A 15,053-nucleotide genomic window follows, 5' to 3' on the forward strand; every position below is an offset into this window, starting at 1 on the left:
ATCTCCCCTTTATAGGGAACCCACTCTGATCTTTGAGATGGCTCTTGACCTTTTGGAGTCATGCTCACTTTGAGAGTCTAATGAAATCTGTGGATACTTCCAGCAGATAAAAAAGCCCATATGTACATATGGAGAATGGGCTAAGAACTGTGCTCTTATGTCCACTATGGCCCTACTCGAATGCTCAGACTTGAGCAGTCCTGAGTTAAGAGTAAAATGCATTTGCAGTTCACAATCAGGCAACCACACAAGAACACTGGGCTGGGACAAACTCTCTTGGCTTTTTTCTTTCATTTTGCTTTGTGCCTCTCTTCCTTTTTTCTTTGGAAATATTCTCCCCTCGGAAAGCCAAAAAATGTGAAGCGCAGGCCTGCCTTGATTGAAGACATAAATAGTTCTCACCCCACCTGGCTCATTGATCTCCTTTTCATCTCTGTCTCTCTCTCTCTCTTTTTAAAGTGATTTCACTATTCATGTGGATATTCCATCTGACATCTTGGCCTCTCAGTTCCTCAGCCTTTTTGGCCTCTGATAATCTAATCCTCCGTGCCCCCTCAGATGACCATGGCATTCTTTTTGTCATGACAATCACTGCACACTTCTGACACTGTAACTTCCAGAGTCCCATTCTCTGACCAGCATCCCCCATCCTTCTGGATTCTCAAGAACTCCTGCTTCAGCAATTCTTCAACTTCATGAAGAACTCTCATCCTTAGACTCTTATCATTTTCTCAACTATAATCAGCTATCCATGTCCTCATGTCTTTTTCTTTAGCTAGCCTAAAAGCCACAGCTCATGTTTATAATGACTCCCTTGCAAACACCCTTAAAACCCTTGCCCCTCTCTCCCTGAGCTTACCCTGTTATATTCAATTAAGAAAGCCTCTAACTCTGCTTATACCCAACAATCTGCTCACTCTGGGCCTGCATAAGAGCAGCCAAATAGTGCTCAGCTGATCTTATTCACCATATCCATTAGTTTTCTTTAAATTCATGGCCCCAAATCTCAGTTGGGTGCTTAGCATACTTGACAATCCTACTATATTTCTTGAAATGTTCTCTTTCCCACTCTTCAAAAAGACTAGTTCACGTCTTCCATCTTTTCAAAGCTTCTAAATGATACCACCTCCCCAGCTGTAGCCCCACACTTACCCACAACTTTAACAAAACCCAGCTGTAGCCCCGTTCTTACTCACAGCTTTAACAAAAAATGAATAAATCAACGCAGACAGCCAGGCGTGGTGGCTCACACCAGTAATCCCAACACTTTGGGAGGCTGAGGTGGTCGAATTACTTGAGGTGAGGAGTTTGAGGCCAGCCTGGCCAACATGGTGAAACCCCAACTTTACGAAAATATAAAAAATTAGAACCAACCCAAATGTCCAACAATGATAGACTGGATTAAGAAAATGTGGCACATATACACCATGGAATACTATGCAGCCATAAAAAATGACGAGTTCATGTCCTTTGTAGGGACATGGATGAAACTGGAAATCATCATTCTCAGTAAACTATCGCAAGGACAAAAAACCAAACACCGCATGTTCTCACTCATAGGTGGGAATTGAACAATGAGAACACATGGACACAGGAAGGGGAACATCACACTCCGGGGACTGTTGTGGGGTGGGGGGAGGGGGGAGGGATAGCATTAGGAGATATACCTGATGCTAAATGACGAGTTAATGGGTGCAGCACACCAACATGGCACATGTATATATACGTAACAAATCTGCACATTGTGCACATGTACCCTAAAACTTAAAGTATAATAATAATAAAATAAAAAAATAAAAAATTAGCCAGATGTGGTGGCATGTGCCTGTAATTCCAGCTACTCAGGAGGCTGAGGCAGGAGAATCGCTTGAACCCAAGAGGCAGAGGTTGCAGTGAGCTGAGATTGCACCACTGCACTTCAGTCTGGGCAACAAAGCGAGACTCTATCTCAAAAAAAAAAAAAAAAAACAAATCAAAGCAGACAAGGACCACTCAAACTACAGCCTGCTTTTGTATGTACCCATTGCATGGATCAAGTGTCCTTGCATTTCAAAGGCTAGCCCTTCTGTTTGTGTTCTGGAGCCCACGCAAATCTTGCATATTCAAGGACTTTGTTCTGGAAATTATTCCCTCTCTCACCTGTATAATCAATTTCTCCCTTTCCCATGATTTGTTTCCACCAGCAAACAATACGCCATAACAGCTCCTATCTTAAGAAAGAAAAAACATATCTTGACCACATATCTCTCTCCAGCCCCAGGCAAGTTTCTCTGCTCCCCTTCACAACAAAACTTCTTGAGTTGACCGTAATTGCTGATTAGCTTTTTACCCCACATTTTCTCCTCAGTCCATTTCCCCTGAGATTCCTCTTGTCCAAGTCACTAATGGCTTCCATTCTGCCAGATATAACAGTCACTTCTCTGTTTTTATTTTACTTGAATCTCTGAGAGGTATTAGACACACTTCTCCTTGAAATACTTTCTTCTTTTGCTTCTAGGGCAAAACAATCCCTGGGTTTTCCTCCTTCTTCAATGACGTTTATTCTTAGATCATTTGCCAGTTCTTCTTCGACTCAGTCTTTAAAAGCAAGAGTGCCAAAGTCTCTGTCCCTGCTTCCCTTCTCTCCGTTTATGCATACTCCCAAGTGACCATTTCCACTCGTCTCTTTACATGCTATTTTTAAAGTTAAAAGAGTGGTTGAGGAGCTAGGTGACTGTGGTAAGGGTAGGAGTACAGTTCGTACCTTTTACTTTTTATACAATGTATAAGCATCACATACTCAGACCAATTAAAATGTAAATAAATACGTGAGAGCAAAAAACATCTCTCTCATATAGGCCACAATTAATTTTGATTTTTTTCTTATATGCAGCCAAGCTGAATCCTAACTCATACAGAGAGACAGGTTGAATTTACAGGGCAAAAAGGGGTAACTACTAGTGTTAAGGAAGGCAGGAGGGACAGAATCCCCAGCCCCAGTGGAGGAATCAGCCTTTGGTAGGACAAAAGGCACATCCTATGTAGCATAGAGGGAAGGAAGCACAGAGAATTACTGATAATGCAGGAAGATTTGCATGTTTGGTGAGAAGCTGAGAGGGTTCTTATGTCACGGCTTCGTGTTGTCTATGAAATAGGAGGCAAGGTTCTCTAATCAGTCAGGGAGTGGGTCCAGGGGAGCTGGGAGAGGGGATTTTTGAGGCTTGGAGGGAGTGATGGTTTATAATAATTGTTGCTGCAATGGAAGAGCAAGTTGACCAGAGAAAAGCAATAGGATTATTGAGGGCCCCTTTGTGACTGGTAATCATGAATTATTATTATTATTATTATATTATTATTATTACTTGAGACGGGGTCTCACTGTGTCACCCAGGTTGGAGTGCAGTGGCGAGATTGGATCTTGGCTCACTGCAACCTCCACCTCCTAGGCTCAAGGAATCCTCCTCCCACCTCAGCCCCATGTAGCTGGGACCACAGGTGCACGACAATATGTCCAGCTAATTTTTTTTTTTTGGTATTTTTGATAGAGATGGGGTTTCACAATATTACCCAAGCTGATCCCCTGAGCTCAGGTGATCCACGTGCCTCAACCTCCCAAAGTGCTGGCTGGGATTACAGGTGTGAGCCACCATGCCCGGCCGGGTACCCATGAATTTATAGGCGGGAGTGCAGCAGGTATGAGTTGTAACTTTCTTGGTTCAAATCCAGTCTCTGCCAGTAAATGACTGCTCTCAGGCAGGTCTCTTAAAGTTTGTACCTCAGAGTTTCCTCATTTGTAAAATGGGGGCTCATTCATTTATTCAACAAATATTTAAGTGTCTACTGTGCACTATTAGACACATTTCTCCTTGAAAGCATAGTTCTTGGGGCTGAGATTAGAGCCAAATGGCCAGGTATGATGGCTCATGCCTGTAATCCCAGCACTTTGGGAGGCCGAGGCAGGAGAATTGCTTGAGGCCAGGAGTTCGAAACCAGCCTCGCCAACAGAGTGAGACCCCCCCAATCTCTATTTTTAAAATATTAAGAAGTATTTTTTTAAAAATACATTAGAGCCAAAAACAAGAAAAAGTTTGTTCCTTCATGGAGCTCACAATAGTTATATGTACCTTCCTTTTAGGTTGTTATGAGGATTACATGAGATTTTAATTTCCTAAATGTTAAGATGTACACTTTTTTACATTTTACAGCTCTGAAATTGAGATTCATTTTACAATCAATGGCATTTTACAGTTAATTGGCAGGGTGTTTTTCTTTTTTAGTGTTATATAGAGTAATGGTGTCACTTATAATCGATGGGGTTTCAGATTCCATAAAATATGATCATACTTATAAAAGCTTAATTAAGTATCTGGAAGGCTATACACTGCAGCACTTGTAACAGCAAATAACTGGAAACAGCTTAAATGGTTATCTGCGAGAGACTGGAGCTATACTGCACCCGACGGAGAAGTGGAAAGGAATGAAGAATATTTTTATACACTGCCATGAAGCAATCTCCCGGATACGTTGTCAACTGAAAAGAAGGTGGAAAAAGTGTCTGCAATATGCTTCTGTTTATCTAAAAGGTGTATATATATATATATATATATATATATATATGCACAGATATAAAATACTTGCTTATATTTTCAAAACTGGAAGGATAGACAAAACAATTTTTGAATTAAAAAAATTAAGTAATCTACGGGAGAGGGAAGGAATAGGGTGGAAGGATCATGAATAAAAGCTAAAGTTTTCGGAATATACATTGTTTTGTAGATTTGATTTCAAACCCTGTAAATGTATTGTGTTTTTGTTTTTGTTTTTTTAGAGATAGGACTAGGTATGTTGCCCAAACAGGAGTGCAGATCATTCACAGGTATGATCATAGCACCCTGTAGCCTCACACTCCGGGGCTTCAGTGATTCTCCCGACTCAGCCTCCCAAGTATCTGAGACAGGTTTATAAAATTATAAAATAATGTTAAATCAAAATGGAAAAGAAAATCAATTCATGAAAATCAAAAGCAAAAGGAAACAAATAAATCCACCCTTTGAATTGACTTAGTGGCTTAACCATACAGAAAGGATTATTTCACATGGTTTTAAAACACAATAATTTGACTATATATCCTTACTAGAATATACCTGGAATTTTTAAAAAGTCAAAGACATTTTAAACTATTTTCAGTAATTATATGGTTAGTAATAATTTTGGTATTATTCTGAAGCCATTTTATATATAACAAATAAAATTATATTAAATTTTTAAAATTTATTTATTTATTTATTTATTTTGAGATGGAGTCTCGCTCTGTTGCCCAGGCTAGAGTGCACTGGTGTGATCTTGGCTCACTGCAACCTCTGCCTCCTGGGTTCAAGCGATTCTCCTGCCTCAGCCTCCTGAGTAGCTGGGATTATAGGCATGCACCACCACGCCTGGCTAATTTTTGTATTTTTAGTAGAGATGGGGTTTCGACATGTTGGCCAGGCTGGTCTTGAACTCCTGATCTCAGGTGATCCATCCACCTCTGCCTCCCAAAGTGCTGGGATTACAGGTGTGAGCCACCACTCCTGGCCATTAATATACTTAGAAACTAAAATTTTCAGTGTAAAAGTGGTATCAAAATAAAATTTAAAACTTTTTAATTAAAACCTTTAACTTTTTAAAGTTAAATAAAAACCTTGTGATCCTAAATTTGAACAAAATGAACTTACGATTTTTTTCTCCTAAAAAAAGAAAAAAAGAATGTCTGAGCTCTGTCCACTAAAAAGGCTTAGAAACCATAACCAATTTAGTAGCAATTAGCATTTCTCATGCCTAGCCTGTGGCCTATAAATAACATTTTCTGTCAAGGGGAATCAGAAACCCAGGCTCCTGATAGAAATGGCTGATTCTCAGTCTGGGACAAAAATATGTAATATGGGCCAGGCGCGGTGGCTCACGCCTGTAATCCCAGCACTTTGGGAGGCCGAGGTGGGTGGATTACCTGAGGTCAGGAGTTCGAGACCAGCCTGGCCAACATGTCGAAATCCTGTCTCTACTAAAAATACAAAAATTAGCTGGGCATGGTGGTATGTGCCTGTAGTCCCAGCTACTCAGGAGGCTAAGGCAGGAGATCGCTTCAACCTGGGAGGCAGAGGTTGCAGTGAGCCAAGATCCCACCACTGCACTCCAGCCTGGACGACAGAGTGAGACTCCATCTCAAAAAAAAAAAAAAAAAAAAAAGTAGGCCGGGCGCGGTGGCTCAAGCCTGTAATCCCAGCACTTTGGGAGGCCAAGGCGGGCGGATCACGAGGTCAGGAGATCGAGACCATCCTGGCTAACACGGTGAAACCCCGTCTCTACTAAAAATACAAAAAATTAGCCGGGCGTGTTGGCGGGCGCCTGTAGTCCCAGCTACTCGGGAGGCTGAGGCAGGAGAATGGCCTGAACCCGGGAGGCAGAGCTTGCAGTGAGCCGAGATCGCACCACTGCACTCCAAGCCTGGGCGACAGAGCAAGACTCCGTCTCAAAAAAAAAAAAAAAAAAAAAAAAAAGTAAGATGAGCTGGCAACAAGCTCCATCACATCAGAAAGCAAGGAAACTCTCAAAGACTACTGGGCTTTATGCGTCAAAAAAGGCCCTAAAGCCACCTTGAAGAGGTTCCCACTGTCAAAGATGGGACAATTTAAGCTTCACAAAGAGTAGTAAGTGCAATGAACCGAAATGCATCAAATGTTAAACATTCTTGAGTCTGGCCTCACACAGTAACTCACACCTGTAATCTCAGCACTTTGGGAGGCATAGGCAGGAAGATCACTTGAGTCTAGGAGATGGAGACCAGCCTGGGCAACATAGTGAGAAACACATCTCCACAAAAAATTTTTTTAAAAATTAGCTGGGCATGGTACTGTGCCTATAGTCCCAGCTATTCAGGAGGATCGCTTGAGCCAGGGAGGTCAAGGCTGTAGTGACCCTAAATCATGCCACGGCACTCCAGCTGGACAATGGAGCAAGATCCTGTCTCAAAAAATAAATTAAATAAAATAAATCCTTGAGTCTGCCAGGCGTGGTGGCTCATGTCTGTAATTCCAGCACTTTGGGAGGCTGAGACGGGCGAATCACCTGCGGTCAGGAGTTCAAGACCAGCCTGGCCAACATGCTGAAACTCCGTCTCTATAAAAATACAAAAATTAGCTGGGCATGATGGCAGATGCCTGTAATCCCAGCTACTCGAGAGGCTGACGGGGGAGAACCGCCTGAACCCGGGAGGCAGAGGCTGCAGTGGGCCGAGATCATGCCATTGCACTCCAGCCTGGGTGACAGAGTGAGACTCTGTCTCAAAAAAAGAAAAAAAAAAATCCTTGAGTCCATAGAGATTAAGGAAAAAAAAAAACCACGTACACTCATAGGTCACCTTTGGAAGATGCCAGAGGATCAACTCCTTAGCCCATGGTTACAAAACAACACTCTTAATCAGTACAGCCATCTGTGCAGTGCTGGAACATTTCTGATTTCAGTAAAATATCTAAGGCTTGTTGCAGTGCTGAAATAAATCCTGAAAGTACACAATATAAGTGGGATAAGATGAAAAAGGAAGACAGAAGATGACAGACATGTTGGGAGAGAAATTAATAGACAAATAGTCCCAGTGTGGTTGAAAATGATCATGATGGGAGAAGCTGAACAAAGTAAAGCTGGAAGAAAAGGAGGTTGTTGCCAGATAAAAGAATATCTAAATTGGTGCTCTTAATTTGTCTCCTGCTGAGAAATTTAGAGTTGCCTTGGGAAAACCTAAGATGCTCTTCTCTTCATCTTTTGAAAGTTTAATGTCCCATGAACATGCCTAATCTTGAAAGGGAGAATCCAGCACAATACTTTTTCCTCTGGAAAATTAATGCATATTGGCAGCAGGTTTCTTTTTCTTTTTTTTTCTTTTTTTTTGAGAGAAGTCTCGCTCTTGTCCCCCAGGTTTGAGTGCAATGGCTTTATCTTGGCTCACTGCAACTTCCGCCTCCCGGGTTCAAACGATTCTCCTGCCTCTGCTTCCCAAGTAGCTGGGATTAAGGCGCCTGCCACCATGCCTGGCTAATTTTTGTATTTTTTAGTAGAGACGGGGTTTCACCATGTTGGCCAGGCTGGTCTCGAACTCCTGACCTCAGATGATCCGCCCGCCTCGGCCTCCCAAAGTGCTGGGATTACAGGCATGAGCCACCGCGCCTGGTCATATTGGCAGCAGGTTTCTAAGTATGCTAATGGTCATAGCTCTTATATGATGTCCTCAGAGCATGACAGCCTTGCAATATTGAATCTAGTGAAACCTGCCTGAGCCTTCCTTTGCTAAAGTTTACAAAGGTAGATTTTATAGCTCAGCAGCTGTCTATTTTTCTAAACATTCAATGACATCTTTCTAAGTTCAAGTTTTAGGATGAATGTAGAGTGGTAAAATAGACCTCATTTTAATTCAGCATCTCCTAAGCTGTCATCCCAAAAGCTTTGCTGACAAGAATTACGTACTTCTGTGAATGTATCTGTACCAGGAGTTTGAGCAGAAAAAATAATATTGATCACTGAGATCACAAACTCTATGATGTATATGAGATTAGTAGGATGACATTTCTAAGATTATTACATTAAAATGTTTATCATGTTATCATAAGTATTAAATTCCTCTCTATAAAAGTTTTCACCATCATGTTATGTTTTGTGCTTACTATAAAGCTATGTAGTGCATATTGAACTTGAGTGTCAACCATGACTCTGTCTCCTTCACCCCCCACATCCTATCTATCAAGAAGAACTATTGACTTAACTTTCTCTTTATCTCTTGATTCTGTCTACTTCTCTTTTTCTCCACTGCTACTACTTCAGGCCACCCTAAAGTTCAGGCCACCCTCCTCTTCAGGCTGAACTATTGCCTCAGCTTCCTACCTCGGTTTTACCCTCTACAATCTTCTCTCCATATTTTAGCATCCCCCACAATCATTTCTCCATATTGCAGCATAAAGAAATAAATCTTTGCTGTTAAATGCCACTGACATTTTGGGGTCATTTGTTGCTGCAGTATAACTTGATCGAAGACTAATATCTAACTTATTTCAGTTCCTTGGATGTGCTGTATCTCACTTTGGGCCTTTCCTTCCTCTTCTTTTTCCTATTTTAATTGTCCCAATTCCTCTTCAGCTTTTAGATCTCAGTTTAGATGCCATTTCCTCTGGGAAGCTTTCCCTGATTCAGCAGGTCTGGCTTATGTACCCATCCTTAACATTCCTATGAAACCCTGTAATTCCCTTATCTGCACTTACTATGGAATTGTCTGTCTCCCTCCTCCACCTGCCTGCTGGAAGCTTGGTGAGGGCAGAGACTATGACTTCCTATTTCATCATTATATTCCCAGTTCTGGGCACATGGCAAATGTCATAAATCTGTTGAATGAGTAAATAGTTCAATTCTTAGAATTTGAATACTTGGTCATACTACTTATCAGGAAAAGATGCCAAAGGCAGAAAAAGTACTGAGGTCCAAGTTCTGATCTGATTCATTGTGATGATACAAGTGGAAAAAAAAAATCAATGGCAGTTAAATACTATTAAACTATGCTTTCCTGTCTCCACCTTGATCAAAATTTATATGGGCTTTCTAAGCCTCACATATTAAAAGAGTAAGGAGTAGCTATAAACTAATATGTGTGAGGCTGAAGTTTCCCGAGATGAAAGAATGCTAGGCATTATTATTTCTATACATGTTTCAACAGCACATGAGAATAACATACAGGTCAGCTCACATTATTGCAGCATTTCCTGTTCTAAGACACAGCTTAAGGCAAACTCTTAGAATGGTTATGTAGGATGTATGCATTCCACAACTCTTGTCTAATTGAGTCACCTTTGTATACTTTCCCGTCCCTCCCTGCCATAAAGCATATTAAAATTGTATTAGTAACGCCATCTGTGATTTCCATGTGACCTACTATAAATAATGCTTTCTGTGGCCCCACAATTAAAAGACCATCATAAAACCATGTCCGTGAAGATCTTTTGTGAAGAAAACAGAAATGGGAGTTTAGATTAATTATACTGTGCTCTGGTGAGACCTAAGAGGAAATCTGATTCTGAGCTTTTTGATTAAAGAACACAGAGTGGGAAAGAGCCACAAGTGAGACCTGAGTGGCTCTGAGGTTTGACTTATTAACCTTGAAAGGTGAAGAACTTGATGTTAAAAATTAGATTTCATCCAGCATCCTAACTCACACGTATAAATGAGTTGCAACTCACTAGGCTTCATTCATTCATTCAGAATGAATCATCCTGCTCATCAAGATTGGCTACTTTTCCAAAAGTAACAATAAGAATACAAACATATATAGCAAAGGTCTAAAGCTTCCATAAGAAAACTAAGGAAAGTTGGGCACAGTAATGGAACACATGAGTGTGAGTTATGTCTAAGGTTTCCAACAGATTGGGAAGTTTGGGAACACTAAAAATGGTTTTGGAACCAGGTTTCCTGATTGAAAGTTAAAGGGACATGGTTTTATACTTAAATAAAGAAGAGCTTGAAGGCAGTGTAGTCTAGTGGATTAGGAGACAGACCTGGGCTTAAATTCCTACTGTGCCACTACCTAGCTGTGTGACCTTGGGCAAGTTGCTTAATTACCTAAACCTGTTTCTTCATTAGTATGATGGGGATAAAATGCCTACTTTATAAGATTACAGTGAGAATTAAATATGACAATGTTTCTAAAATGCTTTGCACAATGCCTAGCCATAGAGTCTAATTAAATAGTAAGTATAATCATGGAGCTCTCCAGTGAAGAACTGGCCTGTCCTGCAAGGTGGGAAGCACCATGTCTCTAAAAGCACTCAACAAGCCGGTTGGTCCTGTAGCAGGGTGCTATAAAATAATTCCTCCTACAAGGGTATGGAGAGTAGCAAGGGGTGGTGATTGGACTCTGATGAACGCATTCAAACCTAAGATTCCATGACACATTAATGCTTAAAATTGCTTTACAAATATTGATTCGAAAATAAAATGGCCCCCAAAATACACAAAACTAAAATTGCTGGACTATAGGGAAAAATGAACACATCTACCTTTATAATGGGAGATTGATTGCTTGATCTGTTTTATCTACTAACGGGTGAGAGAAATACTGACGGGGAAATACTGATGGGGAAATCTGAACATGAACATTAGTAAAGATATAGAATATCTGAAATACCAAGCTTGATTTATTTGCAAGTATCATGTATCTATCTATTGGTGAATAAACATTCTTCTCTAGTTTTAAAAATATGTAAAAATTGACCATAGACTAGCCATAGAGCATTATCGGGCTACTGCACTCCAGCCTGAGTGATAGAGGGAAGACCCTGTCTCTTTTTTTTTTTTTTTTTTTTTTTTTTTTTTTTTTTGAGACGGAGTCTCGCTCTGTTGCCCAGGCTGGAGTGCAGTGGCGCGATCTCGGCTCACTGCAAGCTCCGGCTCCCGGGTTCACGCCATTCTCCTGCCTCAGCCTCCCGAGTAGCTGGGACTACAGGCGCCCGCCAACACGCCCGGCTAATTTTTTGTATTTTTAGTAGAGACGGGGTTTCACCGTGTTAGCCAGGATGGTCTCGATCTCCTGACCTCGTGATCCGCCCGCCTCGGCCTCCCAAAGTGCTGGGATTACAGGCTTGAGCCACCGCGCCCGGCCTGACCCTGTCTCTTAAAAAAAAAAACAAAACAAAACAAAAAAAAAAAAAACAGAAAAAAACACTTCATAAAGAAAATGAAAAGATCTTGGACTGAATCCTGGATTAGGGGAAAAAAAATAGCTCTAAAACACCTTAATGGAGCAACTAGTAAATTTTCAATAAGGACTGCATGTTAGCTACTTGTACTACATCAATGTTAAACTACCTAAATTTGAGCCAGGCCCAGTGGCTCATCCTGTAATCCCAGCACTTTGGGAGGCCAAGGCAGGCGGATAGCTTGAGCCTAGCAGCTGGAGACCACCCTGGGCAACATGGCAAAACCCCATCTCTAACAACAAAAAAATTCCAGGCATGGTAGGGTGTGCATGTAGTCCTAGCTACTCGGGATGCTAAGGTGGGAGCCTCACTTGAGCCCGGAGGTGGTTGCAATGAGCCGAGATCGCACCACTGCACTCCAGCCTGGGTGACAGAGTGAGACCTTGTCTCAAAAAACAAACAAACAACCTCAACTGGGACATTTTTCTGTGAGTATAAAAGAGAATATCATTGTCTTTGGAGAAACATGCTACAACTTACTCCTAAATGGTTCAGAAAAAAATATATATCTATAATATAAATATTACATATATATAATCTCTCCTACACACTAATATAGCAAATATAGCAAACTGTGAACTTATGTGAAGGGTATACAGGAGTTCATTCATTCTGAAACTTTTTGATAAGGTTGATTTTTTTCAAAATAAGTCAAAAAATTTTTTTATTTGAAAACACATTGCCGGGCGCGGTGGCTCACGCCTGTAATCCCAGCACTTTGGGAGGCCGAGGCGGGCAGATCACGAGGTCAGGAGATCGAGACCATCCTGGCTAACAGGTGAAACCCCGTCTCTACTAAAAATACAGAAAAATTAGCCGGGCGTAGTGGCGGGCGCCTGTAGTCCCAGCTACTTGGGAGGCTGAGGCAGGAGAATGGCGTGAACCTGGGAGGCGGAGCTTGCAGTGAGCCGAGATTGCGCCACTGCACTCCAGCCTGGGCGACAGAGCGAGACTCCGTCTCAAAAAAAAAAAAAAGAAAACACATTATAAACAGGGAGAAGATATCTGCAACACATACAATTAACAAAAGAATGTTATTCATTATATATATACATTATATTTACATTTATATATGTACACACACACACACCCACACACACCCTTAGAAGGGGAAGCGAAAACATGAATGAATAACATATTTCAAAGTGCTCAACCTTATCAGTAACTACGGAATGCAAATTAAGACAAAAACATGGTATTTATTCTGGGTAGACTAGCAAAAAGTAAGAAGTGTGAAAATAACGAGGATTTAGAGAGAATTGTGTAGCAAAAAGTAAGAAGTGTGAAAATAACGAGGATTTAGAGAGACTTGTGGTCGGTACTGGTGGCAGTACAGATTGGTACAACCACTTTGAAAACATTTCTGCTTTATCTTCGAAAGCTGAACAGCCCCCATGGCCTCTGATGCCGTAGTGCTAATCCTAGGTTCAAATTAGAGTCTAGCGCATGCACAGAAGGTGAACAAGAATGCTCCTACTAGCCTTATTAGTAATTACTAGGGGTAGATTCAGGTTTTGTGGGGTATGAGCTTATATAATTGGAAAAGAGTGAGGCTTTTAAAGAAAAAGATTCAGAATTATGAATACAAATTAGGTTCAAAAGTGACTATTTTTTATAATGGCAAAAGAAATTACAACAATTAGAAATGTCACAAAACCCAGGAAAAGAGTTCTGTTATAAGTATGTGACCTACAAACTTGGGAAGTCTGATACATTTAGTCTGTGTGGTTCCCACCAATAAAGAAAATACTTAAAGTGCATTTATAATCCTATCCGCTACAGTATTGAATACATTCCTGACAGGAGAAAACTTCCTTTTGACTAGGCAGTAAGAAATCAATGTTGTTACTACGCTTATCAACTTGGATGAATCAAAAAAACAAATGTTGAATGATAAAAAGCGAATTCCAGGCTATATATATTTTTATAAAGCTCAAAAAGAAGAAAAATACACCAATACACAGGAACGCATCCAAATACGATAAAACCACTAAAAATGGCAAAGAGGGACAAAACTAAAGATAGTGATGGTGAGCTAAGAGGCCAGGAGTAGAATCCTGGAGATGCATGGATACATGCTAAATACTGATAACGTGGTGGAGTGATAGTTTCATTAGTATACTTTAAATTTTACACATTTGGTAAATATGCTTTTTTGAATGCATCGAATATTACATTGAAAATATTTTTAAATATCTAAGGCACGTGAACGTAAGCTGGCTTCCCTCCTTCCTCTCCCGTGCTGTCTCCTCTCCCACATCACTTCTCAACTACAAGCTGCTTGGGACACGTGGCTCCAGAGGTTGGCAAAACAGGGAAATGTCAGCCCACAAGGACCAAGAACCGTGACTTGTGTTATTTTCTTGTTGGTGTTGGGGCGGGGCGGGGGGGTGCGGTGGTGCAGGAAATATTATCCAGCATATCAAATATGCCACATCAAGTTGACTCCGTTTAAATTTTGAGTGGCTCTACTAGCTAAAGCCAGAAAAGGTTTTTTGGGCCCAACGGGCAGAAGTGCCCCTCCCTTTTACACTCACACTTCCCACTTTCTAAGGGTGCCAGGCCCCCGCGCCGCCCTCCTGCTTCTTTCCGGACGGTCCGACTCTTCTCCACCAGTCCCAGCCCATTCGATTACGTAAATTCTTCCAAGAGGATTCCCAAACGTGCCCCTCCGTCCAGAACACGCCCTGCCCCGACCAGTTCCGAGATTTACCACCAGCCCAGAGCTGGGCGGGGGCATGGAAAACGCGGGGAGCCTTCCCGCCCCTCTCCTCCTCCCTCCCTTCCTCCCTCCCTCCCTCCCAAGCCACTGCCGGCTCCCAGCCGAGCTCCGCCCCCACGGCGGCCCCGCCTCCCCGCCGCCCGGAAAGCGGGCTGCGGCCCCCTCCCAAAACCCGGAGAAGTGGATTCTGCGCTGCGCTGCGCTGCGCTCCGCTCCGCACCGCACTAGTCCCGGGCCGCAGTCCTGACGCGCAGGTCAGGGCTTGTCGGGCGGAAGCTGGCCTGGAGCCTGGAAGGGGGAGCCGGCCCCGAGCGGGAGCGGGAGCGGACGCGGCCTCAGGCCTGCGTGGGTGAGCGTGCCCCGGAAGCTCGGGCCCCTGGCCGCCCTGGTGCCCCTCCTCCGGGACCTGGGGTGCTAGGCCGCGGCGGCAGAATGGGTGCCCCTGCGCGGACCCCCTCCCATCCTTACAGTTCCCCGTGTCCCAGGCCTCTACCCGGAAGCGGAGCCCCGACCGTCTCCTAGCAGCTCCGTGACGTGAAGCGCCTCGGGGTGCGGTGCCCCCCCGGGCGTGGGTGGGAGGCAAC

At 42.5% G+C, this 15,053-nt stretch overlaps 1 protein-coding gene across 9 annotated transcripts in view; it reads left to right on the plus strand.

The window, feature by feature from the left end:
* Positions 1–14,590: 14,590 nt before the first annotated feature.
* The window catches only part of DDX59 (DEAD-box helicase 59), a 31,153-nt gene continuing 30,690 nt past the window's right edge, over positions 14,591–15,053 (plus strand). For 3 of the 9 annotated variants that reach the window (XM_055234857.2, XM_055234859.2, XM_063613708.1), the window contains exon 1: positions 14,613–14,818. The gene's annotated coding sequence lies outside the window, so the exon portion shown is untranslated. Of the gene's footprint in view, positions 15,019–15,053 lie in introns of all 9 variants that reach the window. The other 6 variants (XM_055234858.2, XM_055234860.2, XM_055234852.2 and 3 more) reach the window with 5 other exon arrangements.

The sequence above is a fragment of the Symphalangus syndactylus genome, chromosome 19, assembly GCF_028878055.3.
Source record: "Symphalangus syndactylus isolate Jambi chromosome 19, NHGRI_mSymSyn1-v2.1_pri, whole genome shotgun sequence".
In the NCBI taxonomy this organism is placed as follows: Eukaryota; Metazoa; Chordata; class Mammalia; order Primates; family Hylobatidae; genus Symphalangus; species Symphalangus syndactylus.